Raw genomic sequence first — 19,723 nt, forward strand, 5'->3', positions numbered from 1 at the left:
CGGACTGTATTTCAGGGTGGACCTGCCCCCTTCAAGTTTTATCAATTCGTGCTCATTTACAGAAGTTCTCACCATTTAATAACAACGTCGTGCGTTGGACCATTGGATTTAAAACCCGCGGTGGCGGAGAGGAGCCGGTGTAGAGCTCGGGGAGGCGGTGCCCTGGCAGCAGAGGGAGGGCAGGAAAGCCGAGGGCTTGCTCCCTGCCTGAAAACAGTAGCTGATTTTTTTTGTATTTTTTTTTTTTTTGTTTTTTTCTCTTTTCCTCCCTTCTTCCCGGGGCTGTAATCCGACTGCTCTCTTTGGCTCGGCTCCAGAGACAAGTCCGAGTGGTTAATCTCTCTTCCACCCTTTCCCAGCCTCCGGGGGAGGAGGAGGAGGAGGAGATGGGGAGCGGAGTCAGCTGCGGCCCGGGGCCGGGCCGGGCCTCCCTGGGGAGGGGCTGAGGCAGCGGCTCGGCTGCGGGAGCTGCATGGAGGAGGGGAGTTTCACAGACTCCCCTGCCCGGACGGGAGGAGGAGGAGGAAGTTTGGCGATTAAGCCGCTGCCCGGAGCCCGAGCGGACGGAGGGAGCCGGGGCGCGGCCGCTGCGAGGGGGACACCCGGCGCCGCCGCTGAATGAGTTACGGGACGGGGGGGGAGTAACCGCCCGCGCCCCCCGTCCCGCACCTGGATTTTGAACGGAGGAGGAGCGGGTGTGCGAGGGCAGAGGACGGCGAGAGGCTGCTGCCGCCGGTGAGCGCGGGGGCTTTGTTTGCGCCGGGGAGGGGGCGGCGGCGGCGGCTCCCGGCTCGGCCCGTGGAGGTTGGGGGTGTGGGGGGCTATGCGTTCCGGGTGGGTGGTCGGTGAGGCAGCGCGGGGTGCCCTGCAAACCCCTGAAACCACCCGGGCGGGGCGCGGCGGCCCCAGCTGCCGCCCCCCCGGGGGTCTGCCGGGGAGCGGGCGTGCTGCGGCCCCAGCCTTTGTGCCAGCCCCGGCGCCCCCCGCCCCGCTCCCCGGCGCCGGGCTTGCAGCGGGGCTCCGGCGGCAGACGGCTGCTCCGTGCTTTGCCCACCGAAGCTCTTTGTGTTGGGCCGGAGCGAAGGGGCAGCCTGGGCTGCACGCCGGGCTCGGTCGAGGTCTTGAAGCTTCCATCGAGTCTTTTTTTTGGGGAGGGAGGAGGTGTTTTGATTAACGCATGGTAAAATTGCACGGCGCTTCGGGTTTTGTGCAGATACTTCAGCAAACCTGTGTCTTCTGGAAAACTCGTTTCCAAACGAACCCCTCAATTTTGGGGGGTTTAAAGTAACGTTAATTGATTTGTGATAAGTGTAGCCTAAAGAGGGTTAAAAATATGATTGATCTTATCGTTAAGTCACAAGAACGCTTCTTCTGGGGAGGGAAGATGAGGGAGAGGCAGTCGGGGCAGAGCAATGTCCTGCCGTCCTGTGGGACCCTGGATGCGTTTCCTCATCTCTGGCCCTTGCCTTTTCCCTGCTCTGTGGGTTGCGTGTCCCAGTTCTTGTCCCTCTTGTTGAAGGAGAAGCCCTTCAGAGCTCACCCTTCGGTTGGCGGTGACAGACCTGAGATGCTCATTTCCTTCTTTCTTCACAAGCCAGGGCGCTCCAAGTATGAGGGAGAAGAACCTGAAACAAACTTAGCTGTACATTCAGCTGGCTTCCAATAAGGTCTCTCTTTAGTTGGCTTTTTTCCTCCTTTAATTATTAATTGGCAGGCTCTGAAACAGCTGTGGCCCGGCTTTTTTCTTTTAATGTTGCTGGTACTTCAGCAATTTAATAATGCTGCCTAGAGAACTTGATGACTTATAGGTGTTTTGAAAGCTGCGTAATAAGAGCCTACTAATAGTCTTCTTTTGCTACTGTTTCATTCTTGGAGGGAACAATCTTTGCTGCTGGAGAACTGCGGTTCAAATTTCCACAAGCGTTTGTTGCCCGTGCCTCTAGCTAAATTTATAAAGGAATCCTGTTAGCTTGTACAAAGCTAAATCTGGCTGTAGCAACTCCTGGCTGTGCAATTCACTGTGGCTGGCAAGGCACAATATATAGCTTCCTTGAGATTTATTTTTAAATTTTTTTTTTTTTTAGTGTGAGTGGCACGTAGTTGTCATAATTTTGGGAACTCTTTACCAATGTGCGTGTGGGTGCTTTGAGATGAAAACATAAGAGTTATGCTAAGGTTAGAAAATGTATTAATAGTGCGCTTGTCTTGAAAATATGAGATGGCAGTTTGAGATCGGCCTCTTAATGAATATTGGTATTGTTCTCAGGTCCGTGCAGATGCTTAGCTGTTAAACTTTGACTCTCTGCTTCTCCTCTGTTCTCAGTTAGTAAACTAGGAATGATGCAAAGCACTCCGATAAAAGTTTCAGTTTTAAATGCCTTCCTTTACAGGAATGCTGGCTTTTTCTCATAAACTTAGGAGGGCCCTAGGTAAACAATGTCAACCTGTAGCTGTATGACTGCATGCATCCCTGCAAAGGCATGTTATGATTCTAACACTAGGTGTTAAAGTGTCGTTCTTCTTGTTGTTTTAGTTATGACTTAAAAAAAAAAAAAGAAAAAAAATTGGTGTGTAGTCAAATTGGTTTGTAAGTTATAGTCTTGATAACATCTTGCAAAGACGGTATTGACTTGATTTTTTTTTAAGTGAGGGTAGATGTTAAGAATGCACAGCTTTGGAAATCTTCAAGTAGTGAACTTAGCTTGTTGGCAGCTCTCATGATTTCAGGACATCTGCAAATGTGTTCTCCTTCCTTGGGCAGGATGTGAGAGAATACAAGTTAACTGTCCAGAGACATACCTTGGGCTTAAAGGGGTTGATCGCAAGGCCTTGGTATAGACTTTGCCCAGTAGAAAAGGTTTGGAGTTAACCAGCTGAGCTCTTGGCACCTTCCTGTGTGGTGTGGTTTTTTTGTGGTGTTTTTTTTTGGGTTAGTTTTTATTCGTTTGTTGGTTTGGGTTTTTTTTCTTGTGGTGTTTTTCTTTTTTTTTTTTGTGAGGTTGTGTTGGGTGTTTTTTTTTTTATTTTGTTTTACACTTTTGTTGTTACCTAAAAGGGTAAAGCTAGATGAGAAGTAAAAATAACTGCTTACTTGTTTAATAAGTAATTTGGGCAAGTCATGAGTTTGTGGTACTTTTTGCTACTGTTATCTGTATAGGCTGGTATGGTTGAACCTTTCACTGATGCAATTTTTCATGTGGCACTGATATTAGTATTTTTGCTAAGTCATTTGGAGCAGTGTGCCTGTTTGAAAGGTTCCCCATGTGCGTTTGTTTGGATTGCCATATACCTGTCGTCTTCTGTCTTTCCTACACTTGTGATTTCTTGGCTCCAATTCAGGAAAGGCTTTTTAAGCCCTGCTAACTAGATAGGGTTATAGCAACTGATGAAGGCACACACTTGAAGTAGTGCTTTATTATTTTTGAATGCAAACTCTGCCGTGCAAAGGTGATCTGTTTTCTGTAGCCATATAACACTAACAGAACTGTCATTGTGATAGCAGCTTCTGTCATTTTACCTTACTAAAAAGTGTATTGGTAACAGAGGTAGCTGAAGCTCTGTGATAGCATCACCCATACAACTTTTAGGCTCTGGTGAGTACTTTTGAGATCAATCCAAAGACAGGACTAACAAGAACACAGTTACAAAATCTGCAATTTTGAAGAATACTTCTGCAGACTAGCCTGAGATACCACTATTAAAAAATAGGTTTTGTACAGAAGTATCGTCTTTAAAATTTAAGTGTGCCCTTTGTCTTTAAAAAAGACCAACCCCAAACCAAAACAATTCCTAGGGAAACATGCTACAAAATATGTAAACTCAGAAGGGATGGGTTTTTTGGGTTTCTCTCTTAAATATTTATTTTAAAAGAAATCCCAAATAACAAATCTTTTAACAGCTCCTTAGCACACTTATTAAAGTATGCCAAAGACTCATTCAGCTGTTGATTTTTATTTATTTGTTTGTTTGTTTGTTTGTTTCCCTCATGCTCTGTTGCCACTCCAGCGATTGCTGGGCACCACTAAGTCTCTCCCCAGACAAGCCAGAGCTGCAGTTCTTGGCCTTTGGAGGATGGGGTCGTGGAGAGGTGCCATGTTGCTGGGTGGCAGTTGGAGATGACACTCAGCATGGCCCTGTCACGTACCCCAAGTCCATAGGACCAGATCCACTGGGTCATGAAATAATTGAAACATCCCATCTGATGATAAAGGGAGACGTTTGCAGGACTCTGATTAGAAACTTTTCTCAGATTAGACGTGTATAAAGTTGTGGCAGTTATAAATTAGTACAAAGGAATTAATCTGATGTGCATTCCCTTTTGTATTCAGTAATGTGTTGAGAAGGATGATTGCTTTGTTAAAGAAACACGTTTTATTGACACATTAAATTGGTTATAACTTTAAGTTACTTTGCCATAAATTTCTTAAGAGGCCAAGTGTAGTGCACAGGTATTTAGCTAGAATATAGCATAGAAGATAGAATGATGGCATATGAAAAAATGCAAGTTAGTAATATAATGTCTACTGAAGATATCTGGAGTAGTTGTGATTATATATGGCGGTCCTCTTACAATGAGCTGGAATTTTTGCTTGTGGGGACAATGAAGATGTTTTACCGCTACTTACTCTAAGCAGCATTTTGCTTTTGTAGTGTTAAGAGGGGGGAAAAAATTATTGCAGCCCTCAGCAAAGTCTGGAGTGGCAGAAAGACTTGTAGAGGTGTTGCTGAATGCTTTGTTTTGAGAACCAACCTGCATTACTGTGGTTACACAGAAAGAGTTTTAGTTTGCAGGACTGGCCATGAGGGAAAAAAGTGGAAGAAAGCGTTATTCTTGTAAACTAAGAATGCAGAGGACATGAAACCTTTCCCCCCCTCCTTTTTTAAAGATGCTTTTCAAAGCCTTTCTAATAGCTGCTCATTTAATAGTTGATTATGCCTTTCATTCTGGGAGAATGAAAACCAATGAGAACCAAAACCATCTAAAGAGTTGTGCTGTATCACCAATCCCAACCAATGTCCTCCCCAAGCCAGTCATGGCTCAGACTTCCCAAGCTTGTGTGTTTGGTTTATTAACCATTAATCTTGTAATATTTTTCAGTTCCTTTTGGTTTTTAAGCCTATTAAAGTCATATTTTCCAGTTCTTTTGTTTTAACTATAATGCACAGCAACTTCTTTTTTGAAAGGAGAGCTGAGATTCCCATGAGATGTTGTGGCTCCAGGACTTGGGGCTTTAGAAGGACATCAGAATGAGCAGACAGAACCACAAAACTGAGCGGGGAACAGGAACAGAGCGAGTGAAGAGGTAAAGTCAGTCTCAGGCACATCACCAGTGCAGTGGTGACCACGACGATTGGGAGAACGGGAGCCTTTTAAGTAAGGTTAAGAAGACAAGAGAGATGAATGTGAGCTGATTAAATAATAACTTAAAGTTTCAGCAAAGGCTGTTTGTGTTAATTCAATTTCCAAAGGAGAGTGTGTTTGATAAACTATCTTACAGTGTTAAAAGTTTCTCAAGTCACTTTAAGGATATGAATATTTTTTGTCATTGTGGTTGTTGTGTCAAATAGGTCTGTCTAGGCTGATTCACCAAGTCAAGTTTATATGAACTTGGCCTAAAATAGGTCTAACTGCAAATTTGATTGCAAGTGCAGGAAAAGAAAGGGGCCTAGTCAGGGTGGACCGGGGAAGGAAATGGAGGGAAAAGCTACTGATGCTTATCGAGGAGGCCTGAAAGAAGCAGCTGTCCAAGCAAAGTTATAATCTCCTTAAAACCACTGTCAGCTGCTGAAGGACCTGAATACGGTGGTTCCTGCCTGTGTTCTCATTAATCGTGATGCAGAGCATTGCTGTGAAAATACAAAGCATGGTGTTGGTTTAAAGTTTGATCTAAAAGAGAGACTTGTTGCATATCACTTGTTTTCTTCCGTCCTTCCACAGCGTGAGCTCCACTAGTCCTGCTTCCTAGTCCTCTGTGGGATCATGGGTGGTTATGCTTGTGGAAGCTGCATGCGTGTTTTATAAGTGTAGTGAACAGGTATAGCATGGGCTGGCAGCTGTTCCCCATGCAAATTTGTGACTCTGAAGCAGTGCTAATTATCTTTGAATCCTATAAGTCTTGCTTGCCTGCTCTGTCATTGAGTTTCAGAGTACGAGTGGTGCCAAGCCTCTTCCCATAAGCATGTGTTCTGTAGAAACTTGCATGTGAGCCCTGCCCAGATGTTTTAAAAGAGAACTTAATGGATGTTAACACTGAGCTATTTGAAGGTTCATATCCATTCAGATGTTTCAGGATCATGCCCCAGGCATTAGTATCGTGCAGCTAGTGTTTTCTGCTGATAGGATGCATGCATCCTTTCACAGGAAGTATTGAGCAGAGGTAAAAAAGGGTGTCACGGGAACAGCGATTGAATCACCTGCCCAGTTACTTACTCAGAGCTGTTGTAGATAAAACCTTGATACCTAGCTCAGGAAAGAGAAGGCTGTTTGGATTGCCCTAAGGAGCACTGTCAGGGACAGCGTAACAGCCAGCTTCCTTTCACCGTCACGGTTGACATCTTTCAGCAGTGTCATCTGGGTGTGGGCTTCAAGGTCAGCTTCTGCCTTTCCTCAGCCCCCATGAGTAGTCTTTATCTCCTAGATTTAGTGCATAGGCTGTAGCGCTTGTACTTTCTCCCATGCTTCTGCTTGTGTTAGGTGGAGTTATCTGTAAACACAGGCAAGTTTTCCCTGCTAACCTCCTGTAAACTCTTCTTTGTTCAAGTATTTACCAATGTTTACCCCCCTGCATGTCCCCTAAGATTAGATACAGTGTCTGCTGCAGCTTTGTTGTGATTTCTACATGCCAGTATTAACTTGCTGTTTTTTTTGGTTTTTTTTATTCTTTGTATTTGTGTTGTCTATCCCAGTGGGTTCAGGCTCATAGTTGAGGTCCCAGTATATTTCAGAAATACAGTGGATGAACTGCTTGCTTTCTGCTGCTGCCACTGATCTGTGGTACTTCAATCTAAAGTAACATCGTGTTTTGTATCCTTGATACCTGGTACGAAGGAAAAATTATAGTCCCTTCTTTGTGAAGAATTTTGAAAATAGATGGGCAAAATGAAGAACTACTTATTATGAAAGTCTGTAATCTTATCACTTCAGTGTGCACAAAGGTTTCCACTTGCTGTTTAAACTGCAATGAAGTTAATATCAGCAGGAACGTCATTTTAGCTTGCAAGCAGGTTTGCTGCTGCCGAGATTAGCAGGCTTCACACTCCAGTGTTTGTGAAGCTTTGTCACTGTTTACTTTCCAATTCCTTCTCATTATCCTGATAACATACCTTGTGCAGTTGCTCAGAGAGTTGTCATAGTTTAGTGTCTGAGTGATGTCATCATAGACTCCAGCCTGATGCAGAAACAGTAATTTCTCTTAAGAATCAGCAGTCTTAGCCTATTTGAATGGTAGACAAAGATGTATTTAACAATGAATCATCATTGCATTTGAAGAGACAGCTTGCCTTCTCTCATATGCTACCAGCATCCGAAGTTTGTAATCTCTCCTTTCTGTCAGTCTTTGATAATTGTCAGTCTCTCTCATGTTAGATCAGTCTGAAGTCACAAATCTCAGATATGGTCTGTCTCGGTCATTTTGTGCTCCTGCTGCCTGAGGAAGTTGCTGTCTCTGTCCTGCAGGCAGTCAGGCTGACTTGCCACACTCCTCACTGGATGTAACCTTTTACAATCCTTGCCTGGTCAGGTTGGTTACGCTGTGAGGTCTCCTATGTCTTGTTGTGGTAGGAGGGTATCGTCTCCAGTATCTCCTTCTCCTGTACTTGAACTCATTTAACCTTGTGAGTTTTTCCCCAGATTTCTAAGGGAACTCTGTTAACTTCTCTAAGGCACAGTGTAGGCTTTTTGGTAAGCCACTGTAGAATTTTGTGATCTGTTATTAAGTGAAAGATACCAAGTAATTCCTGAGGGCATCAATGACCATTTAATCTCCAAGGTTTCTTTCTGATTTATAGGGTAGTATCTTTGCCTGCTTCTGTTCCTCCATTCCTTTAGGTGACGTTATTCCTAAACTGGTATCAGAGATGCCTGTACGCTAGGAGAGTCAGTTCTAGGCAAATTTTTCAGTTGAAAAGGACCAGGCTTTCTGCAGACCTTCCCTTCAGGAATCACCTTCCTCTTTTGTAAAGTCTGCCAGCAGGGAAATGTAGAATAGAATGTCAACAAAACCCCATCTTTCTTTTTTGTGTGAAGGACGGAGTGGTTTGCCAAGGCATAAGCTGTGCTGAGCAGAGTTTAGAGCTGATCTCTTGCTTGGTGACTCAGCCTGGTGATCTCCATTACTGCCGCTTGCACTTTGTCACTTTATCTGCAGCGTCACTCTCTTCTGGTAGCGTGGCCTGTTACCAACACAGAAGTGCTTCCTCGGTCGTGGCTGTACATGCTGACAATGTCCCTTGAGCTCTTCAGTCTCACAGCTAAGCCATCCTGCTGCTGCTATGCACAGTGCAGATCCAAAAGAAGTGACGTTGAAGAGGTTCTTCCTGCAACTCTGCAGCAGAGGGTCCTGTCAGTAAACCACCCCTGTTGTCAAAAGCACCCAACTGATTTGGCTCCTCTACCACGCAGGCCCCTCCAAAGCACTTTGTTCATCCAAAGCACAGCATAGGCACTGACTCAAATTCCCACAAGGTCAAAGCAAAACAGAATAGGCATTTTTCTTCTGCCCTTTGTTGGTGAAGCTTCAATGTGATGGAACCTATGATATGCACAGGTAGGATATGGAGGAGAAGGGATTTTTTCCACACCCCACTGCATGCTGTTTGGATAGGATAGGAGCTGTGTCTGCTTTTCAAGGAAGAATTCTGAAAAAACAACCACAACTATCTGGTTTGCTGTCTTCAGAAGAAAAGGTGGTCATCAGCCTTTGTCACTGAAGATCGGTTGCTTTCTAGTCCCTTTCATCTCTAAGGGACAGTGCTTCCATACATACCGGACAGATTCATCTGCCCACTCTGGCTGTGTGCGTCATGCAGCTATTCCAGCTTCCAGAGGGGTGTGGGTGCCAGGGCCATTTGAGTGCCTCTTCATTGCCACTGTGTTATTGTGATGAGTCTGCCCACTATATGGTTCTTTTTTCTTTTTTTTTTTTTTTTTTCCCCTTTTGCTCTTTTTTTAAATCAATGCCTGTTCTGCATGAAGAGTCCTTTTTGTTTTTAACAGAGGATCGGTGATAGCTGTCTTCTGGCAATTTCAGAAAAATGTACCGGGTTGTTTTCTCATATTTGTTAATTATAAACGTTGAGTCATATCATCGGGTGATTAGTTCTGGTACCTGGGTCAGAGTTACTTGTCTATGCCCATACTTGCCCAACACTGACTTCCTTCCTGGGGACAATTTGAGGTCATACCAGGGATGGTTTGGAGGAGTTCTGGCGAAGATTCACTCTTAGCTGTTGACATTCTCATTCAACTCGGCCTTTGTATTGTTCACTGTTGTGAATGGGTAGAGTGAAGGAAACTCTAGGAGCACTGCATATACTTAGCCCGTGAAATTAGCTTAATACATCTGGGAAAGCATTCAGCTGATTGCACATGGAATGAATCCATTTCCTTGGGATGTAGCACATCTTCTGTCCATCATAGTTACATCACGCAATGAGACAGTGCTACAGTATGTGGCCTTCCCTTGATGCGGTAATAGGCAAGCTGCTTTCCTTGGCCAGAAAAGTTGGGCTTTATGTACTGGCACATAACTTGGTAAAAATCATGTCAAATAAATTCTTACTTTAGTCTTTGTCACTGATGATTAAACCTGCACAGTGGTTTGCTGTCTAACACATATGAACTTATATTAATAATTTTATTCTCAGCTTTTTTTAGAGGATCAGTATGTGGAATTGTTTTGCAAGAGTATTTGTTTCAAAATACTACAGTATGTGTTGACACCATTTTATTATGTCAAATACACAATATGATCCAAGTTGCAAGGATGGAGTTGTCTAGATGTGAGATGTGAGTTAGTATGGTTGGGGACCAGATAAGAGCAGAGATGATAATGAATGGAACAACGTCTTGATACCCTACTTGTAATTTAAGCAGATTCCCACTTGTAAGTTTGTGGAACACAATTATGCGTAGTTGGGTGGCTTTGACTTATTTTGGTCTTTTCCCATAGCAGAAGCAGGGTAGGGAAATTCTTAAAAAGCAGAGATTTCAAAACTTAAACCCATGGTTTGAGGGAACCAGTTTATTGGAGTAAAATGATAATGTTAGCCTTTTGCTGAGCGTCGCAGTCCAGGACCGTTCGTATGTAGCACAGAAGGGTTGTGTGTCACTTACACTTTTTAGGAAAACCGAGGTGAAGATGATCTCAGAGACTTCTAAAAGAATAATGTAAACCACCCATCCTTTTACTGAAAATCATTTTAATTGCCTCCCATGCAGAGTATACCAAGAAAGAGAACCTTGATTTTTACTGAATGATTTTTGAAAGACAGTTTTCAAGTTTCTGGTCTTTTCATTCAACATTACAGTGGAATCTCCAGGTACCAGAATGTTTCTCATAGGACAGTCAGTCATTACAGTTAAAGTCAACTTAAATATCCGAATCTAGGTTTCTTTGGGGTTTTTGCTTCTTAAACTGCTACTCACTTGATGCTTTAATCCTACGTATTTTTTCAAAATAATAAAAAACTTTGCATTCTTAGTCTAGAAATATATGACAATTATTGATTAACTAAGGCTATTTTAAATCATGCAAGAATTTTTAAGATGAAATAGAAATTGTAGGACAACTGACAGTATATTAGTTAATCAATTTCTTTAAGTAGGCATGCACGTGTTTTCTTTGTGATAGTGTTTCTAGTGCAAAACGTGCAATATTACATTGAGGGTTGAGAAATAAACTGTTTAATTCAGCTGAATTGGTTAAAAAATTCACAGGATGCAAAATTCTTTTTCCTTATGGATTGTTCTGTTATGTAGTATGACAATAGCAAGATCTGTAGAAAAATTTCTTGGAGAAGCTAAAGGAGGTTGATAGAACACTCTGTAGCATCCGATAGCTTGTGCTTTAGTTGATTTGGATGTGTCTCTAGGACCCTGTCTGAAGTCACCAATCCAGCGGATTTGAAAGGCCCTTGGGTGCTCTGGGAGTTAGAGAAGATCTCAGATTTAGGCCAATAATCTTACTTTGAAACTAAGAAGCTGTTATTAGTGAAGCTTCTATCAAACAAGAATGTCCCCCTAAAAATTTTAGGCTTCTTCAAGACTGTCTGGTTTCCTGATTTTCATTTATTTTTTTATATATATATATATTTATATCCACACGCATACATATGTACACTTGTACGTGTGCATATTTAAATGGCTGTGGTTGTGTTGCCAGTCTGGCTCTTTCTAGGGTTCTTGAAGAAATGACTTTCTCTAGCAGTTGAAATGGAGTCCTTTGCCTCTGTAAGGAAACTTGCATGGACTGAATGGAAAGTAGGATGGTAATTACAGCTCACTTTGTATTTTCGTTTCGCTTAATTTGCAATCTGAGGTACAGTCAGGTGGTTGGGCATTTGAATGTCACAACTGTTACAGTCTAATCACAGGAACCTGGTAAGACTACGCACGTATTTCCTTCTTCAGATTCATAGACATGTTAGTGGAGGCTATTCTGTGTATTCTGTTATGAACGGAAAAAAACTAAATGCAGTAAATAAAATTGTTATTATAATTGTCACTCAGTGATACCAAAAGGGGAAAAATATAGTCTTTTAATTTGTGAAATTGCCTTGTATTGTTGATTTATTGCTGTAAATATGGTAACTGGATGAGGGAAAACGTATTAATATTTCATTTTTTAAAAAAAGACACGTCTCAGATGGAGCGGTGTTTTTGTATTTAAAAAACATCTGTAGATGAACATTGTGCCACATTAGGAAGATTGAATTGATTGTGTTACTGTTGAAGTTGAAAGTAGACCAATATTTTTTTAAATAGATTTTTGAAATATAAAATCTCGCCTGTTTATGGTTTGGTTCTCCTAGACCAAATTAACTTGGATGCTCAGCAGGGACTCTGTTTATTCTGGCATAAGAACAAGCATGGGGCAGAGCTTCCTGGTCTCAAAAAACTGGTGATGGTAAGAGGCCTCCGCAGTGTTCCCAGCCAGCTGAATGCCTGAGGTATTTTGCCATACAGGAAATCAATTGCAGCTGAATGTGCACTGTTTCCACTCCAAGTATATAAACAGGCCTTATGGTGATATATAAAAAAAAAAAAGAAAATCCAGTCTTACATTCAATAGCTTCTTGAAAGCTCAGAGCAAGAACACTTGATGTTCAGTTTCTGTGGATTCTTCACTGTCACCTTTGGCTGAGTCCATAGCACAGAAATAGCTAAGAAGGAGAGGTAAATTAATCTTGGGGTCCTCTGGAAGAGGCAAACGTAAAGCAATGGCTTAGAGAAATGAATACAATAAAAAAAGTATCCTTGTTCAGTTCCTGGTTGATGTTCCAGTTGATGTTCTGAAGCTGGAAAGGGTTACAAATTTAGCAAAGGAAATTAGTTCTTTCCCTCGTTAAATCAAGAATCTTGCATTTTTTAGGCTTCAAGGTAGGCTAAAAATTTTGCTAGCAAAAGCTGCACCACAGCTGTATCTAAATACCTGCTTTTTGTGAAGTGGTAGAAGAAACAATATTTTCATTTGGCTATTTATCATTCTTTGTTGACCTCATGAAAATACCTAGATCAGATGCAGGTACCAGACAGATCTCAGAAAGAAACCCAGGGCTCTGCTTTGCTTCAACAGCTAGAGATTTGTCCTTCTGTTGCTCACCAGGGAAGTGAGAGTTCATTTGGATAGAGGTTTCTAGGCATTAATTAAGTTTAAAATCAAGGCTAACGATTTCTAGAAGGAGCATGGCCTGAAGCTTTCAGGGTGTAGAGCTTGGGAACCCGGCAGCACTTCCCTGCTCTGCCGCAGACTTGCACCACAACCAGAGACAAACTGACTGATCTAGATTTTTAAAGATATGTAGGTAGGCTCTCACAGAGGTGGTAAGACTCTTAATGGGATTTTCAGAATCACATTAGTGTCTAATTCCTATTCAAAATCTGACCCTTTAGCCTGTCTGAACCGGATTCAGCCCGTGCTATGTTTTATTCAGCTGCTCTTTAAGGCAGAATGGGCAGGCAGTACAGTGAGCATGGCTCAGAGGGCATAAACGGGGGCAAGCAAGGGCCCCCGCTGAGCTGCAGAGTTGTGCTCCCTTTTATTCTTTCTCCAATTCCGTAATTTCTACCTTCCTTCCTGCAGAATGCCAGAGACTCAACAGAGGAAAGGAAAAGCGACTCCAGTTTGCCTGATCTAACAGTGATTTATTTGGCAAGTGCTCTACCAGGTAACTTTTTTTTATATATATATTTAACTTTAAAATAGTTTTCTTTTAAATAAAAGATGATGTTTGTTGTGCCTCTGGCTGAGGTGATTACTGTTGGTGTTCAGTGAACATGCCTCAAGTTAACCGTGAGACTGCTTAGAATGCAAATTCCCAATAGGACGCTGTACTGTATAGGCCTGAAATGTTGGTTAGCCAAGACGGTGGGGTTTTTCCATGTGCACGCTACTGGAGTTTTCAGAGAATCACAGAATCATAGCATGGGTTGGGTTGGAAGTGGCCTTAAAAATCACCTAGTTCCAACCCCCCTGCTGTGGGCAGGGATACCTCCCACTAGACCACGTTAATCAAGGTTTTATGCTAATTAAATTAAAATTTTGGGGCACCTAAGCAGCTAGGGGAGGTTAAGACTTCAGTTTTAGCACCTGTTTCTGTAACTGAAGTTTTGCTGAAGATCTGTAGCTGAAGTTTTCTTTGTTTGCTTGACTCCCTCCTTTTGGAGGTAGAAGTGCCACTTTCATAGAGAAACAATGGTGTCTCCATGGGGCTGGGGAGATCTGGGACTTTTGTGTTCTCCTGAGATTTCCTATGATACTATATGTCCTTTTGAGAAGAAATTGATCTTTCATTGTTTTTTTTTTTTAGGGGGTTAATTTTGTTTATGTATTCTCACTACCTGAAAGTCTTGGGGGACTTGGGGAACTTGAGAGCGTAGGAAAAGATGATTTAGATGCCGTGGAAATGTAACTGATAATAACTGATAACTGATTTCACTCATTTGATTATCTGAAACAAATTGACATGCCAGGAATCTTCATGATAGGGCTGGCAGGAGACTCTACAGAAAATATTAAATAAGAAGATGGCTTTAGGCAAGGTCCCTTTCTCCCTCCTTTCCTCCTCAGTCCTGGTGCCAACCCAAAAGAATCTTTTCTTCTCTCTGAAGAAAGTGGGTATTCAGTGGTGGGCTTTGTGGGTAACGGCACAGACACTGGTATTTGGAAAACTTGACTTAGAAATAACCTACTTCACTCCTTCCAGTGCTAATGCTGAAACCAGTGTAGCATCTGACCAACATTAGCGAGATCTTACTTTCCTTTGGATCCTAGGGAGAGCAGCCTCTCTAAGTAGGAAAACATTTTGCAGGGGCTGAGAGGAAAGACCAGAAATTCTTCTTTAGTATTTTCTAAAAATAGCAAGATTTGAATAAGGTTGCATGTTTTAACATACATTAGAGAAAAATAATTGGCTTGACCTAAATTCAGTACACTAGTTGCCTGTGTTATTTGCGGATAGTTAATTACTAGTGTTTTTTTTTATCCACATATGTGGATGGGCTGTACATTCCCAGGGTCCACACAGCAAATAATTTTATTTATTTAGCTTGAAATCTGTGCATATCCAAATGGATGTGAAGTATTTGCCTAGTGACCTTAGAAAGTTAATTACTTGCACAAGTTCCGCCCCCCCCTCCCTGATTTCCATTTCATTTCAACTGTGCTGCTTGGCCTTGGTTTTGAGTTGCTGTGATTTCAATGTGTTTTTCGTGATGAATAGAAAAGCTAAACCAGACCATCAGACTCGAATTTTCTGAAAGCTGAGATAATGTGGCTTGTGCTTGTGTCCTAAGAGGCAGAGGATTTGCTAAGATTCCCTGGGATCCCTGGCCGGCAAGCATTCACTGTGAAGTGCTTCAGAAAATTGTTGTATCAACAAAACCTGGAGCGTGTGGGAATGTATCAGCTAACAGGATAAGGCATTCAAGGACTAGATGAAGTACATTTATTAAGGAATTCATTTCATGGGAAAAAGGAGGAAACCTAAAACATGAGGAGTGGTGTGCTGTAAAAAGAATTGCTTAATGGTTTGGGCAGATACAGCTTTGAGGGATGGATGTTAACTCTGTACCAAATAACCACCAGTAGTTTTGCCAAATTTACTTCATGTGCCAGACTTAAATCTGGAGGTTTTAAGAATATTTGCATTCTGAAGTGTTTTTGCGGGTGGTGGGAAAGACATTTTATGAAACTTTTTTTATATTTTGCTATTATCCATTGACTTGTATAACAATATTGTGTGTTTTTAATTGTTTCAGTAAGTTGGTGTTTAGAATATGCTAATCTTTGGAAAGAATGAAAATAGGCTTCATCAGCTCTTGAAATCACGACATCTGTTGTAGCAGAGAAGGAAACATCAGATCAATATACTTTGTTCTAACAATTCCGGATGAGTTTTAATACGCAGTGTGTTTATGTTCAAAGTCACCACACAAAAAAGTTCCTTGAGCATCTGTGCATCACTGAATGCTTTGTTTAGGCTGTGTCTTTAATGGTCTGAGGGCTTGCAAATCTGTGTGGGGGTGGAGAGGAATGATGCGTGCCCACGTGTGAGCTTTTCTGTAAGGCAGTTCTATTTTCGGTATGTGATGGGGCAGAGGTACAGGGTACAAGTAGGGGGTCAGTTGCGATGTGGAGGCCTGTAAAACCTCTCCTGTTGCGGGAAGCTCCTACCAGGTTCTTAGAGCGGTTGCATTGGTATCCATGGGAATATTCGGGGTTTAATTCAGCGTGCTAGCTTAGGGCCTAATACCTTAATTAAGGCTAGCAATTTTTAATAAGTTTCCCCAAAATCCTTTGTGGCTGATTATAGTCAGACTGAAACAGACATAATATGAAGTGCGTCTCTAGGGTTTTCTGTTGTTGGCAGCTTTATGAAAGCTGTCATTCTGTTTCGGTGATGAAGCTGACCAGTGAATGTGGTCTTTAACAGAAGGATCTACAGATCTGACAAAACTTAATCCAAATAATTTATGCCAGTACCATATCGAAAGTCTAAACACTTAGTACATTTAGACTAACTGTTTCATAAAAATCATGATAACTATTTAAAAAAAGCTTTGTTAATTGGTAAAACATCTTTTCCAGGTGCTGCTTAATTCTCTTGTCAGTTCACATGTTTGTGATTTTTCTGCTGTAAAAAAGATTAAATTAGTTGTCTGGACAAATTCGGGAATCATATAATTAGGATTTTATTATTTATAAATCACAAAGTGATATATTTTTAAACACTTTCATATGAAGAAGTTGAGTAAAAATTCTGATCTTTATTTTTAAAAAAATCCAAAAAACCAAGCTCACTCACCCCTGTCGTCCCCCCATGCTTGCTCGGAGTGGTCCGTCCTTTCCCGCTGCCATCTCCTATTGTTACGGTCAAATGACCAAGGAAAAGTGTATACTTCCTTTTGTGTCCAGTAGATAGGGGTTTTTAATTGATGACTGCTGCTTTCTTTCTGACAGAAAGGAAATGAATGGGCAGCAGTGATTATAGCACATCTGTTGTTTTCTGGTGAGCATCCTGTACAGCAGTGAAACTGTCTTGAAGACTACTTTTTTTTTTCCTGTTCAGGACTAGTTAATAGAGGGGCTATGGGTGACATGTGACGGTATTGTTCCTTTGTCACAGGTGTACCCAGAGCAGAAAAACAAATTGCATGCTGGAATAGAATGACTTGTTTATACCTTCTAAATGAGTGTATTTTACAGAAAAAAAAAAAAAGAAATCTTGCAAAGACTTCAGGGATGTACTGCGTTTTGGTTGCATGGTGTAAGTAATGAGTCCTGTCTTCATAGTACAGTCACTGTGTTGTAGGTGTAACACCCCAAAATCATGCTGAAGGTGGCTTCTGTGGGGGAACGGGAGAGACAAAATAGCATCCATACCCAAGGACCCGAAAGCTGAAACATTCACTCTGCTTTCGCAACAATTTCTAGGGTGCAGTTTCTAAGTCTGGGGCATCATTGTCCATCTCCTGCTCGCGCAGCTTTTGCTTGAGGTGTTGCAGCGTAACTCTGGGGAGTGCTGGGGAGCTCCCTGGGGGGCTTCTGCCCTCCTGGAGAGGGGCTGGGATGGAGCCAGGGGAAGCTCCTTACCTGGCTTTATGGACTGTGGAGGGGGCAGCTTTGGGGACAGATGCACGGGAAAGGGTCTGGCCTGAGAGCAGAAGGGGACTTGAAGGTTGAAGGTGGGGAAGGCAGATGTCTGGAGAAATGGTAGAGAGAGGCCAGTAAAGCAGCTGGGTGAAAGAGGTATGGGATGGTAGTGGAGTGTATCACAGCTTGTCGTCTTCATCACAGCAGCCGCAGTTTTTCCACAATTTTCATTCTTTCTGAGGTGTGTAGTACAAAGGAGTGAGTGAAAGTGGGACATTCTCCATGCAAACACTGAGTATTTCTACAGGGAACCTTTGCGTTCTCTCTTGCCACACAAAATGCTTGAAAAACTGTTAATTGTAAGAGCTGTGTAAATCTGAATCCTTACCGCTTACGTTGTTGTCCTTTGTTTCTTCCTTTTGCTTTTATCGTGTTTAACTGCAGCATTTCTCGTGAGCAAGGTGCCAGTACTCTGCTTTTGCACAGATTAAATATTTTGGTACTTAAACTGATAGGGTTTATGTTGAGCTTGGATGAAGCTGGTTAATTAAAGTTAGAGCACTGGATAGTGCTGCCCTCCTTCTTGTGGGTTTCTGATAGGTGTCAGATAAAATCGTGTATGTTTCCATCCCTTTCTTGTCACTTGCGATGCCAACAGCTGCTGTGTCCCTGCCCTCTTAAGAGAGGATCTCCATCACTTAACAGGTGTTGAGAATGTACAGCTTTGCATCCATACCACGCTGTTTAGCTGGAAGCTTACAGCCTTCCTTAAGCTAAATGTGTTTTTCAAATAACAGATGCACATGGCCACTGGAGACGGGAAAAGTGAGCAAGCATATACTGCGCTGTTGGTGAACGTCAACATGGCTCAATACAAAATTCGTGATACCCTAAATGAATCATGCTGGAAGTAATGCCCCAGTGATACCCTTATGGGTGTTGGCAAAATGGGCGTCAAAACTGTGACCCTTCCTTTCATCTGATTTCTACCTGCACAGTTAAATTTGCGGACAATACGGGGTAATCAACAGCATGATTATCCAGCATAGACAAGATTAAGCTTCTGTCATTGCTGCTTTTCCCTGATCAGATCAAACTTCAGAAAATGGAAAAACAGGTGCCATAAAAAAAAAAGTAAATCTAAATTGGATAGGTTTTGGGCTTTTTTTTCCTTCTTTCTAGGGATAAAGCTGGTCCATCTTTTTTTTTTGGGGGGTGGGGAGGGTGGGTAGGCTTGTCTAAGGGTAATTTAAGCACCTAAATAATCCTTTTGCTTTCTGAGTGAGATGTGCAGAGACTCTGTTCGTGCCTCCAAAATCTTTTAAGCATTTAGCCTATCCCCATAGGATTTCAGACTTACCTTGCATCTGTTGTCAAGCTTTATGTTGTAGCTAAATATTAGTCATGGTACCAGCTAAGTAATACAGGGAAAACCCACACAATTGGTTGAAATCTATTTGCACAGATCTTTGTAAATCCTATTTTATGTCTGTCTTAATGCATTATGGTAAGTTTTAAGAAAGATAGTAAATTGTTAACTTGAGATTTTTGCAGTTCTGAGCACTACATTGATGTATTATTCTGCACCTCTTGCATGACTCATGAGGAACACTTGAATATTTGTGTGATTTAATGTATTCAAATTGCTATGTAGAAATGTTTTTATTATGGAACAGATGTGACTTCTTTCTAAAGGTGCAATACGTGACTTAGAGCAGGACTATAGATTGTTTTACACAATTTTCGAAGATGGCTCTCTTGAGTATTGAGGCATTGATGACTATACACACAAACCAAAATCCTATTAAAAATGTAAAAATACTTGTTCTGCTGAGGCAGATAATTATTAAAGCATGATACATAGCTATTCAGTAAAAGAAACTTCAGCAAGAACTTCAACCTCTAGAAGAAAGATTAGCTACTCCTTTTATCAGCACAAACATCACTTTGAAGATACTAAACATCTGGTTTCCTTCTGGGAGAATTATTTTCTGTCTACTTGACCCTTTGTAAAAGTAAATATTTTTATTAGTTACGTTATGTAGGAATTTGAAAAAAAAATTTAATACACGAAGAAAACCCCCTGCTCTGCATACTTAGCTTCAGTTGCATAACTACAGTACATCAAATGCTGTTTTGTTCTCGATTCGTGAGTTTCTTTTGTAATGAAAAATTATACCAGTATGGAATTTGATAGAAGACACAACTATGATTTTGCTTCCTTCCTTTGTTTTTCTTTTTAAAAGAAAATATTCCTCTTTTTGCCTTGCTCTCTTGTCACCAAGAGTGTGTTTGTCACCGCTGCAGACATTTCAGCCCTAACTTCTTTCCTTCAGGTATGGCTGTAAACTGTACTTCAAGGGTAAATCCAGCCTGGATTGTGTTTATTTACTACATAATTGTGATGTATG

The 19,723-nt window shown here is 41.8% G+C and overlaps 1 protein-coding gene across 2 annotated transcripts in view; it reads left to right on the forward strand.

Moving 5' to 3' along the window:
* Positions 1-376: 376 nt before the first annotated feature.
* The window catches only part of PLEKHG1 (pleckstrin homology and RhoGEF domain containing G1), a 137,833-nt gene continuing 118,486 nt past the window's right edge, over positions 377-19,723 (forward strand). Inside the window, exons 1-2 of one of the 2 annotated variants that reach the window (XM_074580401.1) lie at positions 377-735; positions 13,302-13,386. The gene's annotated coding sequence lies outside the window, so the exon portion shown is untranslated. The remainder of the gene's footprint in view (positions 736-13,301; positions 13,387-19,723) is intronic. The other variant, XM_074580402.1, reaches the window with a different exon arrangement.

The sequence above is a fragment of the Larus michahellis genome, chromosome 3, assembly GCF_964199755.1.
Source record: "Larus michahellis chromosome 3, bLarMic1.1, whole genome shotgun sequence".
Taxonomy (NCBI): domain Eukaryota; kingdom Metazoa; phylum Chordata; class Aves; order Charadriiformes; family Laridae; genus Larus; species Larus michahellis.